Genomic DNA, 12,578 nt, shown 5'->3' on the forward strand with positions numbered 1-12,578 from the left:
TTTATTATAAAAACAATAGAACAACAATAAAAGAAGTTAAAGGACGCCATTCTTTCCCTCATAGGGAAAGAATGTTTACTCATAGGCATGTGGTGTTGGCTAGTGGCAATTATTGTGTAATCCAATTTTTTTATTCCATTTTTTTCACCTCATATTAATCCATAAGCATTTTCCACGTTCCTACACGATCTTCATAATTATCACTTTAATGGCTGTTTAATATCCCATCAGGTTGATGTGCCGTAATTTACTTAACCATGCCCCTCTTTAGAACATAACCTTTTAAAACATTAAACATAAAGCTTATCAAGGTTTTAAAATAGATGGGGAAGGCGGTTTCTTGGCAACGCGCGGCATTTCTCAGGTGCGCATGCGCAGGCTGGAGCCGGAGCCCTGGCTGAGCTGGCAATGGAAACCTGGCAGGAAAAGGGGAGAAGGGAGTTCTGTTCCCAGACCAATGCTGCCAGTGCATGCCTTAGCAGCAGTCACTCACCTGCTTGGAAGCTTATAATATTACTAGTAATAACAATGCCTAATACTGACTGGGCTCTGCACTAAAAACTTTATAAAATGCATCTCATTTAATCCTCACAATCAGCCAATAAAGTGATATTATTTTTTATTTTTCATTTTACAGCCAAACAGATAGACTCAGAGATTACATAGTGGGCAAGTGGTAGTCCTGCCCCCAGGGAGTCTGGCTTCATAGTCCCTGCAAGTCTGAGCTCCTCTCTCAGCTCTGCAGCTTCTGTGCACTCAATGGTTCCCATCCCACAAGGTCCTCTGCACAGCTTGGCCAGGCTTCTTGTTACCACGTTGTATCTGGAGCTCTTCGGGGCTTCAAAACTCTCAGCCGTGGCCTGGACAAGGGTAGACGAGACTTTCTGAACCCACCATTTGTGAGTGACTTGCAGCTAACGAGCAAAGGACATACACTGATGACAAGAATGGACTTGGGCAGAAACAACCAATTTGGATTTGCATTCTGGGCTCTGGTATTTACTAGCAATGAGGCCTTGGGACACTTACATCTCTTGAAGCCCCAGTTGCCTAGTCTACAAAATGAAGATAATAGCATCTACCTTTCAGAGTTGTTATAAAGATTCAAGGTGGCATGTGTGACACACATGCAGTACTCAATAATGGATACTGTTTCTATTATCTCAGCAGATAGATGAGGAACCAGTTTTAATAAGATAAATTCCTTAGGATCAGAAGCAAACTTTCCACTTCTACCCAGTATGAAACAGAGAAGAAAAATGTGAACATCAAAGGAAAACGTGAGTGTTTCATTTTCCATCAGCTTTAAAGGCATGGCTAGTAGGATGATAATAACGATAAAACAAAAGTAGTAATACTGACATTTATTGAACATTAGCTCATGTCAGGCACTATACTGCCCACTCCACATGTGTTAACTCATTTCCTTTTCAAGCATCACATAGTTGAGGAAACCAAAGCACAGCAAGGGTTTTGTGGCTGCCTGTGGTATTTCCACAGTCTTTGCTGCGTGGACAACGACAGTGCATCTAGCATGAGGAGCAAGGAGCCCACTGTTCTTCGCTGAGCAGAGCCCCTTGGAGGACCCTTTTCTGTTCTCAGAGCCCTGAAGGCAGAGGGAGGAAGGGGGAGCTTCTGACGGGTAAACAGGGTGCTCTTGAAAAGAACCACCACAGTGAGTTCCTCTTTGAAAGGTCTCCAAAATGTTCAGTAAAGACTCCAGAAAGTTCCAGGATTGTCCCATTAGGGAAGAGAGGACGTGGGGAGGGCTAGCTGCCCTTCTCAAACACTGGGGCTCCATTTTTGCAACTGGTGCCCTGCCTGAGTCTTATTACTCTCTAAAACCCCACACCTTGCCCGGCAAATAACAGATATTTGCTACAAGTTTGTTGAGTGAATGAATGTGAAGGACAAGAGTCTGTGAGGTCTCAAGGAGTAGTGTTATACAATGTGGGGAAGCTACAGGGAGAGAAATCAGCTCAGTACAAAGAGGACATGTCCATCCAAGTGTGCAAAGATGGCATGGGTGACATCAGTTGATAGGCAGTGAATCTACTCTTGCTGGATTCCCTTCAGGAGAGATTGGACAATCACCCATCCCGGAGGCCAGCCACCATTAGAACACTGTACCACATGAGCTTCAGTGTCCCCTGCAGCTCCGGGGTCCTGAGACCTAGATCTCCACTAGTCTCCTCTGAAAACTCTCTCCTTCATTTTCCATTCCTGAGAAGGAAAGGAACTGAGAAGCTGACAAACTACGTTTTTTGGAGACTATATAGTGATAGAAAATTACTATGTGTTGAACCATGAATGCTTAAAGACTGATAATGCCTATACTTAATCCAGGGTGATACATCTTTAATGTTGGCATCATCCCCAGAGTGCACTTCATGTTGGGGTGGGGATATCTTGGAGCCACAAACTGCCTTGGACATCTTGCTAAGACCTGAGGCCTTCTGCGCGGTAAATGAGTTACCTGTGGATGTCAGATCAGAGTTTGGTTTAGGAAGACAGCTCTGGCAAGGGAGGGACTATGGACCTCTCACAAACCCCCCAGAGGGGTCCTGCCCTTACCTCTGTGCAGACAGAGGCTCAGTCAAAAGTACTCAGGAGATAGAACAGTCCCACCCTCAGGACCCTCTGCCCCATGCTCTGGGAGCTTGCAGCCCTGATCCAAGCACAGATGGGGCTGAGCCACTCCATGCTACCTTCTGGCTTGGCTGTACCCTCTCACCTCAGCATGGAACCAAGGGGAATATCCAAGGACTATGTTCCCCTGCACCTGAATTTCCTCACAGCAGACAGGTGAGCAGGAAGAGGCAGGCTGGGAGGGGGAAGGAGTGCCAATACTGGGGGCAGCAATTGTCCAAGCCAGAGAAGAGCCAGGATAAAGGAGGACCCAGCCCACCAGGTAGGGATCAGGAGCCCAGGCTGTAACAGGGCAGAGGCATTATAGTCTTGACCGACAAGGAGTAGAATCCAGGAAGGGTCTGAACAATGGACAGAGGCCACAGCAACAAAAGAGGCTGGGCATGGGACTGACTCCCCCTCGGGGGCAAGAGATGTCTGAAGACTTGCTGCCCAGGCCTGTGCTGTTGGAGAAGAAGCAATGGCTCTTGAAACCGGAGAAAGGCTATGGAGAGGGTCCCAGACCCAGAAGGAGAAAGGAAACAGAAAGGATGGAGAGGAAGCCCAGTCGGCCAACCTAGAACCCCAGAAAGCCCAAAGAGGAGATGGAACTGAACAACATTTCAGGCGATTCAGAGAGAGAACTGAAGAGACTGGAACTGAAAGAGAAGTCAGCAATCACTCCACCCACCCACCCTTCATCCTACACAAGGATGCTAAGACCCTGAGGGAGGGGGTGTCATCAGGGTACTAGGGCCTGGGTTCCTGTTTGTGAGCTGTTCTCACATCCTCAAAAGGGATGACTGGCAGCAAAGCAGGAGGCCATCTGTATTTGTTTTCTATGCCGCATACCAAATGACCACAAACTTAGTAACTTAAAACAACACCCGTTTATTACTTCATGGTTTCTGTAGCTCAGAAGTCCAGGAGGACTTAGCTGTGTTCTCTGCTTAGGGTCTCACAAGGCAGAAATCAAGGCATTGGCTGAGCTGGGCTCTTCCCTGCAGGTTCTGGGGAAGAATCCACCTCCAAGATCATACAAGCTGTTGGCAGAATTCAGTTCCTTGCAGTTGTACAATTGAGAGACCTGTTTTTTCTGCCGGGTGCTAGGCAGGGGTTGCTTCGGTATCTAAGGGCCCCTCCTCGTCCTTTCCATGTGGCCCCTTCACCTCCAAAGCCAGCAGTGGCCCCTCAAATCTTTCTTGGGTTTCACAGCTTCCTAAAGCTCCTTCTGTGACCAGCTGGAGAAAACACTGATTTAGAAGGGCTCATGGAATTGGGTTAGACCCACCCAGGTGATCTCACATTCTGAAAATCAACTGATTAGTAACCTACATTACACCTGCAATATCCTATTTGCCATGTAATGTAATATAGTCACAGAACTAATGTCAGGGGCAGCTATGATGGGAACAGCATGGAATTCTGCCTACCACACATCTGAATAGATGGAGAGTGGTGTGCAGGCAGAGGTACTGGGGAAGGAGAGAGACAGAATGACATCGGGGCTGGTGCTCAGATGTGGGGACACAGGAACCATTGAGCACTGATGCTTTCTGAGGAAGAATCCACAGAGCTAGAGAGCCTGTGACCAGGTCTTTTTTCCTCCGCCAGTGTCTCCCACAAAGCCCCAAAACTGGATTCATAGGTGCCCTTCAAAACCTACATGCCAGATCTGGGTCCACCCTATTTCCCAGACCAATCTGGCCAGGCTGAAATGTCAGTAGCAGCCTCAGCTGACACTGCCAACCACCCTCAGAATCTGTGAGGTGGGGAAGGCTGGGGAGCCTGAGACTACCACGTCACTGTGTCACACTGCGGCAACTGCATTCCCCAGTATCACCAGACACCAAGCCTCCAGCTGAAGGCTCCTTCCAGCATCCGCCCCACCTTCTGTAGGCCAGGTCTCCCTGAGAACCACAGCTGCTGAGCTGAGTCCCTGACACCCTCCCCTAGAGGCAGGGCCTCCTTGCTTTTTCTCAACACTGGCTGGGGTCCTGGCCACACAAGCCCTAGAAGCATTTTGGTCTGTCCTTGGCTATCTCCCACCCATGTGACCAGCTCACCAGTCCTCCATCCTGTCTGCACTGCCCCATCCCATAGTTCATCCTCAGTCTTCACTTGTAGAAATGCTGATGAGCGAGCCACTAGATCTCACTCTACCTCATGCCAAGCTTCAGTAATCAGACTCTAAAACAGATCAGGTGAGGCCTTTGCTACACTACAAGACCATCTTGAGGGCAGGGACTGGGCCTTGTCATCCCCACGTCCTGAACACCCAGGACAGTGCCTGGCACAGGATAGAACTCAGAGCATTCTGATCAGTGGGTATGTAGCCCACTCGCGTTCAGAGTGCAGGCAGGAAACAATGGCACCCGGAAGCCTGCCTCTGCTTTGCTGGACCAGGCTGCCATCACCTTGTAGATAGGCCAGGCCCAGGGAGATAAGTGAGGCTTGCAGTTGCTCCTTCATTCCTCTGTTTCTACAAAAGAGGGCAATGCCAGCTAAAAAGGATCAGCCGTTATTCTAATATTTCATATCCCACTGCAAAGTGGTGGTGAATCAGTGACTTGCATCCACCCCACCTCTTGTAGGCCAGGTCTCCCTGGGAACCACAGCTGCTGAGCTGAGACCCTGACACCTTCCCCTAGAGGCAGGGCCTCCTTGCTTTGTCTTCATACTGGCTGGGGTCCTGGCCACACAAGCTCTAGAAGCATTTTGGTCCCCTATCTTTTGGTGAGCTTCTATTGAGAGCGCATGCCATAGCATTCAGTCAGACCCTGGCTCAGAGGTGGAAAATCACACAACTTAGAAGTAGCGGGATTCTAATACCTGTCCTTGAATATGCTCTTGGGCTGGCTCAGAACCTGGGATGGGAGGGTAGCAACACAGCCATGACCTGGGACTCTGGAAACTGAAGTTCCTGGGTAATGTGAGAAACACCCTACATTACCTCATGTGCCATCTTTTTAATGTTGGAGACGAGAACATCCTTCTCTTTGCCTAATTAGGTTCAATTTATAGCAAAGATATGCAAGGAAAATAGCCTTTTCTGACTGAGTTCATAGCAGCTACAACCTCTGGGAGGAAGTGGTTCCAGCAGCTGTTGATGGGCTCGCTGCCATTCACAGCTGTTTAAGCAGCAGGTTGGGAAAAGAGGGTTCTCTAGCTCAGTCTCTCTGGGTTCATTGCAAAACATCTCCTGAATGCTCCAGGAATCAGGCTGGAATTTATCATACATTTGGGGAAAATAAGTCAACCCAGTGAAAAGATTTGCTGCAACCTCTGAGAGTTATAATAGCACAAGAAATGGCCTTTCCGATACAATGGCATAAAACCTGCAGTTTTATAGAAAAAAAAAACTTAGGTAGTAGGCATATTTACTCAGGCCATGCCTGCAAGCTGGAAGGTTTGGTTGCCTTCAGCATGGAGCTTCTCTTTGCGGACTTTATTGCAATTTTAATTGTTGCTTGTGTGGCCGTCTACTTCATGCCTCCTCTTCCCCCCAGGGACTGCAGGCTCCATGAGGAAAGAGATGCTTTCTGCCTTTTCACCACCAATCCCCACCAGAAAGCTAGTCCCTGACACAGGAAGCATTTATTAACTATTTGTGGAATAAATGAGAGATTAATGTTTCTCTTTAAAGCAGAATAGAAAACCAGAATAAAATTGAACAGCAATTGATCATATTTGGAATGGTGCAAAGCTATCAGTTGCACTTAGAATTTGTATTTCTCTAAGTCTTGCTCACAGCTCTAGCATGAATGTTAGTGAATAGGTGGTATTTTTAATCCAAGTGTTAGTTTCTATAGAAAAGATATAATTGCTTGTAATCATGTGCTATTAGATCTGAGATACTGCTAACCCTTCTGAGAATCCTAATCATTTGGGCCAGGTGAATACCGTCCTAGACAGGCATGGTGCCCAAGGAAAGTGACAGCAAATGTCAAAACAGCTTTCTATCGCACCCCAGGGATGGGAAGAAGACACAACCTGGTTTTTGGTAGCAGTTCAACCTCAGGAGGAGCCAGCATTTGCTAAAATAGGAACTCACCTCCATCAGAGGGAGCGGACAGTGAGTCTTTTAATTGCTGACTCTTTTGAACACTGACCCATAACCTCTCTTTGACTGGGAAAATGTTGAAGAATTGCAGCATCAGGCAGGAAGTCCTTCCCATTCGATTCAAAAGACATCAAGGATATTTTTCCCTTTACCTTTTCTAGCTTCTCTTTAGGGGACTTTAAGGAAACCAGAATCTCTAATAGAAGTGGGTGACAGTAGGTTCCTATCCACTTTAAAGTCCGTAATGAGACACATTCATCTCCCTTCCTGACCCTCTTGATGGAGTCAACTAAGTTACCTAATATTCTAATGTCCTTGAGTCCCTTGCTTAGAGAATTTCATTTGTTTGCATAAAGGGAAAATTAAAGCCCTACAGTAGGCCTCATTAAAAATTGCTAGAGTTTTTGAGTTAGATTTGGAAGCAGGACACCTACGACCAATAAATACTCCATCCTCCTACAAACTAAAAACTAACACAGCCCCATGAACCTGAGCTTCCCTGATTCTCCTCATGCAGCACACAGCGTCAACAGATGGCCCTTTACCCTTTCCTCCTCTGCTTCCTTACCCTGTGTTCATAAGTTTAGCCCTTCTCAACCCAGTTAGAATCTCTTTCCAGTATCCTGTGTCACCCACCCCACAAGAAGGTGGTGTGGTGGTGTAAGGATTAGGAGTGTGCCCTCTGGAGTCACACTACCAGGACAAACTTCCCAGTCCCACCTCTTACCAGCTGATTGACGTGCAGCCAATTATTTCACCTCTCTAAGCTTCAGGCTGTCATCCATAAGTTGGGAACAAAATAGCTGCAACCTCACAAGGTTGCTGTGGCAATCAGAAAACACAATCCCTAGTAAGCCCTTGAGAACAGTTACCTATTATTGATTCCAAAATGCTCTGGCCAAAACCCGATCCTTTCCATTTCCAAACATGCCCATGTTTTTCCTGCTTCTATGCCTTTGATCCTACCATTTTTTTCCCACCAGAATGCTCTTCTCCTTTTATCTCCTTCACAGAGTAGGCTAAATGCCTCCATTGCCAAGAAGACCCCACCGTTTTCCCCAGCTGGAAGTTTGCCTCCCTATTTGGCACACTCTTGGCACTGCATCTCTTCTTCTCTTGGTATCAAACAGCCTGGCTTGGGAGCAGGCAACCTGCCCTGGAGTTCTGGCTCCACCTCTGCCCAGCCATGTGGGCTGAACAAGTGTTTGCATCTGTGTAACAGGATTATTTGTTATATTATACTAGTTACATAAATAATTATATCCGTTATTTTATTATCAGTAACTACAGAAAGGATTAAATGAGTCACAAAAGCACTTAGTACAGTGCCTGGTGCATTTAAAAGTGCTAAGTATTTGCTTTGATTGTTCTGCCTCTCATTTGCAGGTGTCTGGAATAGAGCAGAGTTTTCACAAAGCCTTGCAGATGTTACTAAGGTGACTGTACATCCAAGTTTGCCTGTTGTCCCAGCACAGAAATTAATAGCACCCTCTTTCATCCTAAAAAGTACCACAGTTTGGCCAATAAATGATCCACCCAAAATATTACCCATTTGGTAAATTGTGTTGAGCTAGTAAAGAAAAGCCTGTGTGAGGCTTGTTGACCTAGGTCCCATGGCTCAGTTACTCCCCTAACTCCAAATGCAGGACTGACACTGAGAATGCCCCTTCACATCCTCCCTGGCCACACCTCCCCCTACCCCATGACCTCCAGGCACCGTCTGCCTCTAGCCTGACCCTGGCTCTTTGGAATGCTCCACTGCATCAGTGTATCCCAATTACTGCTGCTTCTTCTGCATCCCTCCTCCCTCTCATCATCTGTACACCTGAAAGCCTGTACAAATATATTTGCATAAAGATGATCATATGTGATAATAGTTTAATGTGATGGGTGAAAAGAGTCTTCAGTCTAACATGAAACAGTGCTTTAACCCCAAAAGAGAAAATTCGGGCATCAGAGATAGGCTGCGGCAGGGGCAGACATTTGTCAGAGGGAGTCACCATAAAACACCCTTTTAACGGATTTGCAGTTATTTTCCAAGGATTTGAATATCTGGACCCATCATCTCTGTGCCCCTGCCTACCCTCAGCTGATAGGGATGGCATCTTTTAGTCTAATGACATATGGCACATAAGCAAGAGTACCTTGCTAGGCTTTCAGGAACTCCACACTGAAGACTGTGACGATGGCCCAGGGAAAAAGGAGTAGCTAGTGCACATTCAAGGAGCAGCCATGAATGAAATATGAGCCTAGGGACAGTGACTGAAGAGGGAGATTCCAACGGAGGGGGGCTTCTAAGTGCCCACCTGGAGCTGAAAATGGGACATGGTGGAAGGGCCAAGCTCTGTTTCACTATGATCCAGACTCCAAGAGTAGTTCTTATCAGCCAGGAATAAGATGAATTTCCAAGCTCTAATAGCAGAATTAAATTGACATAGCCATATATTTAGCAAACTTCATATTGAGTGCCTGCTCTGTGCAAAGCACTGGGTGACTAGAAAAGGGTGCTGGACATTAGTTTCATAGGAAAAATAGTATGGCCCTTTCTCCAAGGATCTTTTGAAGTCATTGTCTAGGTAAAGCAGAAACAAGTAAAGCAAGGGTCTGCAAGTATTCCATTCAGAATGGGAACCAAACCAGTTGGCACCAAGATTGCAAGTCACTCGGCAAAAGGCTAGAAAAGACCAGATTTAGGTACCACCCAAGGGTTCTTGGACCTAGGAAGTGGAGGTCCCCAGGTTATGGAGGCAGGAGAGCAGGCCCGGTGGATGGGATCCTTGCAAACCTCATTCCAAAAACAGAATTGAGCACAGAGCAGGGTTCAGGGTTAACTCTACCTCAGCTTTCCCAAGAAAGCAAGAGAAAAGCTATAAAGATTCAATCTACCATCAGTGTTGGAAGAGTTAAGCGCCATTCAAGAATTAACAGAGGAATTAACCTGAAGAACCACAGAAACTCATGTGACCTGACAACTTTCAAAGCGTGTAATATATCCAATTAAACATGTTATGCCACTGTAACTACAGGATTTGTGTATTCATAACCCCAAAGGTCTTTACTTCTTAGGCACTTAGGTTTTTTTCATCTTTCTGCCCAGACACATCTGTCTGTATAATTATATCATCTAAAGCATAATATGTGGTATAATTGCATGAAATTTTATTTAACTCTTCATTTTCACCCTGTGGTGTGTATAATGCTCATGGTTTATATAAGGTGCTTGGAGATGGAGTTCCAGCTTTTGATAAAGCCCCTTTCCTATCTTATAGTCACCTCTTTAGGGCTCTGTTCAAGTCCTCTTGTCCATGAAGCTTTCCTTGACCACCCCAGGCCACAATGACTGTTCCAAGTTTCTACAACCCTCATCACTCACTTAACACTTGCCCCATATTATCTTGTCTTCCTAATTTGGTCTTGCATGTGGTAGAGTACGAACTCCTCAAAGGGAAGGACCAAGATCTCCTATTTCTGTTGATCACTTGTAGCATCTGCCCGAATGCTTTGGCACCTAGTAGATCCTCAACCCATGATAAATAGATGCTGATTCACTAGGGCTGGGATAGAATCCATGCTCCTTTGCAGAGGCACATGTTTTACAAGCTATGCACACTTCTTCTACCAGCCCAACCCAACCAAATCTATAGACAAAGAATGATGCTTAGTTCTGTATCAGTCAGGAGCTTTCAGGTGACAGAAAACCCAATTCAAATTGGCTTAAGCAAAATACCAAATTAATTAGTTCAGATAACGACAAAGCCCAGGAATAGTCTGGCTTCAGGTATTTTCGGATTCAGAGCTCAAGTTGTATTATTAGAACGAGGTTTTCCTAACGTCTCAGCTCCTTCTTCCTACATGTTGATCTTCCTCACTTTGCTTCTAGTCTCCTTCCAACAGAAGTTTCAGCCCTTTCAGTATCTTGGTCAATAGAAAAGAACAGTGCTATTTGCCCTAAAGTGTCTCATGACATCTCATCAGCTCTGATTTACTCACATGCCAATCCCTGGACTAGTTACTTGGGCCCCAGGGAGGCAGTATGCTGCTGCATGACATAAACCTAGAGGATATGTTCCAACCCTAGAGCCCAGGAATCTGTTTTTAACAAGTCCACCAGATTTTTCTAGTGCACATTAAAGTTTGAGGACCACTGATCAAGCGTCTGGCCACACGGGTAGGTGAGAAAAGAACCAAGAGAATGGGGGATAAGATCACTGGAGGCAGGAAGCACAGCATATTTGCTGGGACATCTATATAAATATGGAATTGCTTAAAATGGCATCAGGGCTTGGGGAGAGCAGTGAAAGGCCATCAGCCAGAGGTACTGCCCATCAAAGAGTAAATTTCACTTATAAGACTCAAAGATACATTTAGACTTTGGTCCCCAGTTAGATCCACCTGACTCGAAGTCATAAATTTGTGAAATCTCAACTTTGGAAAAGACTTTACTCCAGCTCCCCCCACCCCTTTTTTTTTTTTTTTTTCTTTTTTTTTTTTTGAGACAAAGTCTCATTCTGTCACCCAGGCTGGAGTGCAGTGGCGCAATCTTGGCTCACTGCAACCTCCGCCTCCTGGGTTCAAGCAATTCTCCTACCTCAGCCTCCCAGGTAGCTGGGACTACAGGTGTATGCCACCAAGCCCAGCCAATTTTGTGTAACTTTTTAGTAGAGGTGAGGTTTCACCATGTTAGCCAGGATGGTCTTGATCTCCTGACCTCCTGATCCACCCACCTCGGCCTCCCAAAGTGCTGGGATTACAGGCATGAACCACCGCGCCCGGCCCCAAACACCATCTCCATTTGATCCCAGAACCCCTTGGACATCATCCCTTATCCACTGTTCATCTAGCCACTACACAAGTACTTCCCCTGATAGAGATATCCTTACTGCTCAAAGCAGCTGAATCATCTTCTAATGCTCTAGATGTTTAAAATGTCTTACTCTGTTAGGCAGAAATCCATCTCTTTATAAATTCCTTCCATCAGTCCTGATTGTACTAGGAATGATACAAGACAACTCTATTCCTTGTGCCAAAAGACACCCCTTGCATATTTGAAGACCGTATTATCCCCCCTGAATTTCTTCTAGCCTCCAGGATACACAGCCCTAGCGATGTCTGTCAGTCAACCCTTGGGTGTTGTGGAATCTAAGCCCCTACCTCTCCTGGTTGCCCTCTCTCCTGAAGGTACTCTAGTTGGTCTGTGTTCCTCCCTCTTGGAGTATGATGCTCAGAACACAACACTCCAATAGTGATCTAATGAGAGAAGAATAGAACCATTGTCTCATTCTAGACACTACTTTTCTATTATTACATCCCAGCATTGTGTTAGCATTTATAGCAACCACTTCTCAGTGCTTACTCATCATGGCTTTCTCCTAATCTCCTCCCTCTTTGCCCTTGTGCAGCTGCTAGGTTACATCTCTCTCATTATAGACCCTGTGGAGTTTGTTTGTGAGCCCAGGTTTATGACCTTAGAAATAATAAGTGAATTTCAGACAAGAAGAATAAGCCACACAATTCTATTACCACTGCTTACTCATTAACTATTGTAATCTTTTAAATAACATTCCAGGATTTAAAAGATAAAATTTAGCAAACATGGAAGACTTACCATGTACAAATAGTGAAAACATGGAGATGAATAAGTGAGGAGGGGAAGTGTTTGCTTTTGCTGGGACTCATGTTTTGGCCAAAGAAATAGAGTGAAACAACCAACCCCAGCAGTGGGTAGCAGTCGTCCTGGTAATGGTGTAATGGTAACTCTCATGTCTGCCTCGGGACTGAGGGACCTTACTCAAGAGCTGACAGGGTAACTGCAGTTGGAAGGGCGTGTCTCATTTCCACAGTCAACAAGGGAGAACCCAGGCCTGCCAGGAAGCAGGAGCCGCATACC

General features: G+C 45.9%; 1 long non-coding RNA gene across 1 annotated transcript; it reads right to left on the reverse strand.

Moving 5' to 3' along the window:
• Positions 1–602: 602 nt before the first annotated feature.
• LOC108585439 lies at positions 603–12,279 on the reverse strand. The gene is made up of 2 exons (XR_001901762.3): positions 11,843–12,279; positions 603–860 (listed from the first exon to the last, which is right to left on the reverse strand). It is a non-coding gene; the product is annotated as an uncharacterized LOC108585439 (long non-coding RNA).
• Between the last annotated feature and the right edge of the window lie 299 nt (positions 12,280–12,578).

The sequence above is a fragment of the Papio anubis genome, chromosome 6, assembly GCF_008728515.1.
Source record: "Papio anubis isolate 15944 chromosome 6, Panubis1.0, whole genome shotgun sequence".
Lineage (NCBI taxonomy): Eukaryota > Metazoa > Chordata > Mammalia > Primates > Cercopithecidae > Papio > Papio anubis.